The sequence below is a fragment of the Scyliorhinus canicula genome, chromosome 22 (assembly GCF_902713615.1).
Source record: "Scyliorhinus canicula chromosome 22, sScyCan1.1, whole genome shotgun sequence".
NCBI lineage: Eukaryota > Metazoa > Chordata > Chondrichthyes > Carcharhiniformes > Scyliorhinidae > Scyliorhinus > Scyliorhinus canicula.
In genome coordinates, this window is record NC_052167.1 from 15324006 (window position 1) to 15330005 (window position 6000).

Below are 6000 nucleotides of genomic sequence, written 5' to 3' on the forward strand. Positions count from 1 at the left end.
AGGTCCATACAGTACGACTGGAGTGAGGCATAATCACAGGCTACAGAGGTGAGAATGGTATCAAGCCAGGACAGTTGGTAGGATTTTACACGCCCAGGCCAGATGGTGGTAGTTGGGGGGGGGGGGGGGGGGGGGGGGGAGGAGGAGGAGAAATGAGACATGGATCCAAGGTCCCTGTTGAAGCCGTACTCATGCGAGCGGAACGTGGCTATCAGTTTCTGCTCGGCGATTCTGTGTTGTCACGTGTCCTGAAGGCCACCTTGCAGAATGCTTACCCAAAGTACGAAGCTGAATGCCCTTGACTTCTGAAGTGCTCCCCGACTGGAAGGGAACATTTCTGCCTCGTGATTGTAAAAGTTACCATCAGGACTTAGAGGAGGTCAGATGCTCAACTTTAAGAGAGAAAGTCACCTTTGAGGCTACTTACTGGTTTATGGTTAGTCGCACAATGCCATCCTCAATCACCAGCAACAATCTCATATAATCCAGATTTAATTCAAGTCACTGAGCCAAAGGAACTAGTCATTCTCCAAATTGACAATTTAAAAAAAATTTAAAAAATTTAGAGTACCCAATTCATCTTTTCCAATTAAGGGGCAATTTAGCCTGTTCAATTCACCTACCTTGCACATCTCTGGGTTGTGGGGGCAAAACCCACGCAAACACGGGGAGAATGTGTAAACTCCACACGGACAGTGACCCAGAGCCGGGATTGAACCTGGGACCTCGGCGTTGTGAGACTGCAGTGCTTCCACTGCGCCACAGTGCTGCCCTAAATTGACAAATATTACTGACCGCATGGCTGAGTCCTCCCGGACAGAGATGTAAATGGTGCAAGGATACAATGTTTGTTCATACAGCTAACAACCTACTGTACTTTAATCAAACATGTAAACAAGGGTGGCAGTAAAGAGTGGAAATTATGTAGACAAGCCAGCAATTAGTTAGAATTAGACTTCAGTGGGGGTGTCATTTATCAAATTGACAATGCAATTTTTCAAAGTAATGGAAGCCAAATGCTTTAAAAAAAAGTATTTGGTGCATATACTTTAAGCAAAGGGGCTTTTTACTCTAACTTCATTGCAGTGTAAATGTAAGCCTACTTGTGACAATAAAGATTATTATTAAAAGGGCGTTTGCGAATTGTAATATAACCACAAAAGGCACTCTTAAGCTGGCAGCGGTTTTCTCCAGCTGGGGGATCTAGAACCTCAGAATAAAGGGGTCAGCCATTTAAGGAGCGAGGCAAGAACTTTCTTCCCTTTGGAATTGTCAGCGTGCCTCCACAGCATTCACCTTGAAGCAGTTGCATTATTTTTGCCCCATTTCCAAACAGATTGCCAGTCTTGTGACAATTTTGTGTTGTGGATCTATACTAACCAACAAAGGATGGGATTTATAAAATTAAGTTTTGTCTAGCCCACTCAGCGAATAGTCAATCAACTGCTCCATACAGACAGGGTTTGTGGCCACTTGGCCGATTAAAGGCCAGCATTCCAACCCTTAAAACGGAAGTCTCGTTTCCAGACATTTTTTTATTTTTAAAACACCTTACCAAAGGTTCACGTGACACCAATTTGAAGTTTCACACAAGGATCACCACCTGTCCGTGCCTAAGCAGTAATTTACAGTAAAATGCTATTATGACATCACCCGGCTATGCTGGGTAATTCAGGCTCACTTGGCAGGTAGCCTCTACCCTATTTGGGGTCAGCTCCTCTGTTGGCCAGCCCAACCACACCTGCGATATCCTGTTTAGATTCAGATCATCTTCCATTGTGCTGCAGTCTGTTCTCTTCTGTGGATAGGCAGTGGCAAGCATTCATAGAGCGTAGAGGGAAGCTGCCAACAATAGTCTTTCTCAGTCTGGAACAAAAGTAAAACAGGAAAAGGTGGCCAATCGCTGGCTTATACGGGAAATTAGAAATAGTATTCAATCCAATTAAGAAGCATCCAAATTGGTCAAGAAAAACAACAGGTCTGAGAATTGAGAGCAGTTGAGAGCTCAGCAAAGAAGTACGAAGGGATTGATTAAGAAGGGGCAAATAGAGTATGAGAGTAAGCTTGTAGGGAACATAAAAAACTGACCGTAAAAGTTTCTATAGGTACCTGAAGAGAAAAAGATTGAAGATAAATGTAGGTCCCTTAGTCTGAAACATGGGAATTTATAATGGGGGAAACAAAGAAATGTCTGAGCAACTAAATACAAACTTTGGTTGTGTCCTACAAATGAAGACACAAAAGAAAATATCAGAAATGTTGGGAAACACAGGGTTTAGTGAGGGGAAGGAACTGAAGGAGATCAATATTAGTGGAGAAACGGTGATAGGGAAATTGATGGGATTAAAGGCTGAGAAATTCCCAGGGCCTGATAATCTACATCCCAAAGCAGTTTAGGAAGTGGCTCTAGAAATAGCGGATGCATTGGTGGTCACCTTCCAGGATTCTATAAGATCTGGAACAGTTCCTACAGATGTAACTCCATTATGTAATGGAAGTAGAGAGAAAACAGGGAATTATAGAACAGTAAACCTGACATGGGTAGTGGGGAAAATACTAAAATCCATTTTATAGCAGAGCACTTAAAAAACAGTGGCAGGATCGGACAGAGTCAGCATGGATTTATGAAAGGGGAAACCATGCTCGACAAATCTACTGGAATTCTTCGAGGATGTAGCTAGTAAAGTTAATGAGGGGGAGTTAGTGAAATGGTGTGTTTGGACTTTCAGAATGCTTTGGACAAATTTCCACATAAGCAATTAGTGTGTAAAATTAAAGTGCATGGGATTAGAGGTAGTGTATCGAGATGGGTAGAAAACTGTTGGTAGGAAACAAAGTAGGAAAAAAATGGGTCTTTTTCAAAGTGGCAGGCAGTAACTAGTGGGGATCTGCAGGGATTGGTGCGAGGACCACAGCTATTCATAAATGTATATTACGGATTTAGATGAGGGAACAAAATGTAATATCTCCATATTTGCACATAGCACAAAGTTGAGTGGGAGTGTGAGCTGTGAGAAGGATGCAGAGATCCTTCAGTGTGATTTGGACAAGTTGAGTGAGTGGGCAAATGAATGGCAGATACAGTATAATTGGGATAAATGAGAGGTTATCCACTTTGGTAGTAAAAGCATGAAGCAGACTATTATCTGAATAACCATAAATTAGGAGAGGGCAATGTGCAACAAGACCTGGGTGCCCTTGTACACCAGTCACTGATGATAAGCATGCAGGTACAGCAGGCGTAAAGAAGGCAAATGGTTTGCTGGCCTTCAGTGAGAGAGGATTAGAGTACCGGAACAGGTATGCCTTGCTGCAATGATACAGGATATTGGTGAGGCCAGACCTGGAATATTGTTTGCAGTTGTGGTTTCCTTCTCAGGAGGAAGGATGCTCTTGTTATGGAGGGAATGCAGCAAAAGTTTTCCAGACTGATTCCTGGAATGGCGGGACTGATGTAGTGCAGTTGGTTAAGATTGATTGCTGCAGTTCAGAACAATGAGGGGGATCTCATAGAAACCTATAAAATTCTAACACAGGACTAGACAGATCGATGCAAGAAGGATGTTCCCAATGGTGAGGGTATCCAGAGCCATGGGTCACAGTCTGTAGAGGATACAAGGTTGTACAGAGAGGAGACATTTCTTTAGAGTGGTGAGCCTGTGGAATTCTTTACCACAGGAAGTAGTTGAGGCCAAAACATTGTATGTTTTCAAGAAGCAGTTAGATACAGCTCTTGGGATGAAAGGGATCAAAAGATATGGGGGGTGGATGGGATTAGGCTATCGAGAATGATCAGCCACGATCATAATGAATGGCAGAGCAGGCCTGAATGGTCTCCTCCGTTTCTATATTTCTACCTTTCCAGAGGCAACCCAGCTCCTACCCAAGTAGATTTAACTTTTCAGCTGGTTGCGCTTTTCTGCCAATTTATGAGGATACAGGGATTAATATTGGCAGGTACGTATCTAATCTTTCTAAATGGTGTAGTGGTCAAATGAAGCATTGAGTTTCTTCCAGACAAGAGAAATAAGAGTCAGATCACCCCCTCATTTCCAATCTGTCATGGCACGGAGAGAAATTATGTAGCTCTCACGATACCATACTTCTTTGAGTTAATTTCCAATATTTTCTTATCATTCTTTGAAAGCTTTCATCAGTAAATGGGGGCCCCATTATCTGACATTCCTTATCTGTTCTCAGGCCTGTCATCTCATATCAGCTTGGGCCCGTGCTAATTGTTCTGAAACCCAATTGTCAGCAGAGATGGTCTCTGGACAGAAGAACTTGTTAATGTTGTGTGGTGTCTCCCATGTCAGCAATTTCACATTTTATTAATTATATTAAGTGAAGGTTTCTTTTACTCAGGAGTTTTGCAAAGCTCGACAGTTAAGTGCCAAGCACAAATACAGTTATCTATTGTATACCTGTGATTACGATGATCATATCAAGACAGTAAATGTTACATGTTCAAAAATACACATTATAACAAAGAGGCATACAAAGTTACTATCTTCCATCTGTTCAGTCACCTTTTCCTTGCAACCAGTCACCAGTATATTAATAAATATACATGGCAAGTGCTGAGGAGAACCTTTTTGATCAATATGTCCCTGGTACAAGTCAACAGGGGCTGGTTTTGCTCACTGGGCTAAATCACTGGCTTTTAAAGCAGACCAAGCAGGTCAGCAGCACGGTTCGATTCCCGTACCAGCCTCCCTGGAACCGGAGGCACTGGAATGTGGCGACTAGGGGCTTTTCACAGTAACTTCATTGAAGCCTACTCGTGACAATAAGCGATTTTCATTTTTCTTTTCATTTCAACAACGTTGCATTAAACGTAATCTGGGAAGTCAGGCAAGTGAATGTTGTAGAAAGACTTCCACATTTTTAGAATGAAGACAGTGGAAATGAGAAAACAGAAATAACTTTCATGCAATGTAAATGAGTAAACCTAGAGCACAGGAGCCAGTCATTTGCTGTTGTTGTGCCTGTGCTGGTTCTCAGAAAAAGCAATCATGCAGAGTTGTAGCTGTAACCCTGATAAGTTCAACATCTGCCAATTCCATTTTTAAAATTTGTTACACATCTTTCAGGTAGAATGTTCTAGATTCCAGAACAGTCAATAAAAAAATCTCATCGTCCCTCTTGATAATTTCCCAATAGTTTTGGAGTCCAAATGCTCATGTCCATTAGTTAATCCCTATTTGCTCCATTAAAATCTATCTTGAAGACTTATATTGGGTCACCTCTTAGCCTTTTCTGCAGGGGCTTTGTAGCATCCTGGTAAATCTCCTCCATATCCTTCATCTTTCCTGAAGTTATGGCATCCCAGAATTATTCACAATATGGAGGCCTAACCAGTGATTTATAAAATTCAAGTATGATTGCTTTGGCTCCATATTCTATTCCTCGAATAAACCCCAATTAAACATGCACTGCTTCACCTTTAAAAGGCTATATGGACACCAATGTCTCTCGTCTACATTTTTCAAGACAGTACATCAAATGCAAGTCATCCCATATGTCCTCCTCAAGTGCAGCGCTTCACATTTAACAGCATCACTCAGTTGCAGTTTAATTTTGCCTTTGTGCTAACCATGTTAAATTCCTTCTTACAATCGCCGAAATTAGCCCTTCACCAGTTGAACATTTTAATCAATATTTTCTGGTCTCTTTCCACAATTATTTAAACCAAATGTTGTGGCTGCTGTTCTCTAGATGATCTCCCATTTTAAGGCATTTCACTTCTCAGAACTAGATCCAATACTGCTTCCTTACTTATACCGGAGACATAAATCGATCAAGAAAGTTCTTCTGTGCACAGAAATGCTCCTCCATTTCTCAAAGCAAGACACATTTTCCAGTCCCTCTCAGTAATTAAGGTCTCCTAATATTCCTACCCCATCTTTTTTATGGCAGCACTTACTTGAAAAGCAACCCAAATGGAAAATATGGACAACAGAACAATCCCCTTGAAATAACACAAAAAGACAGACCATG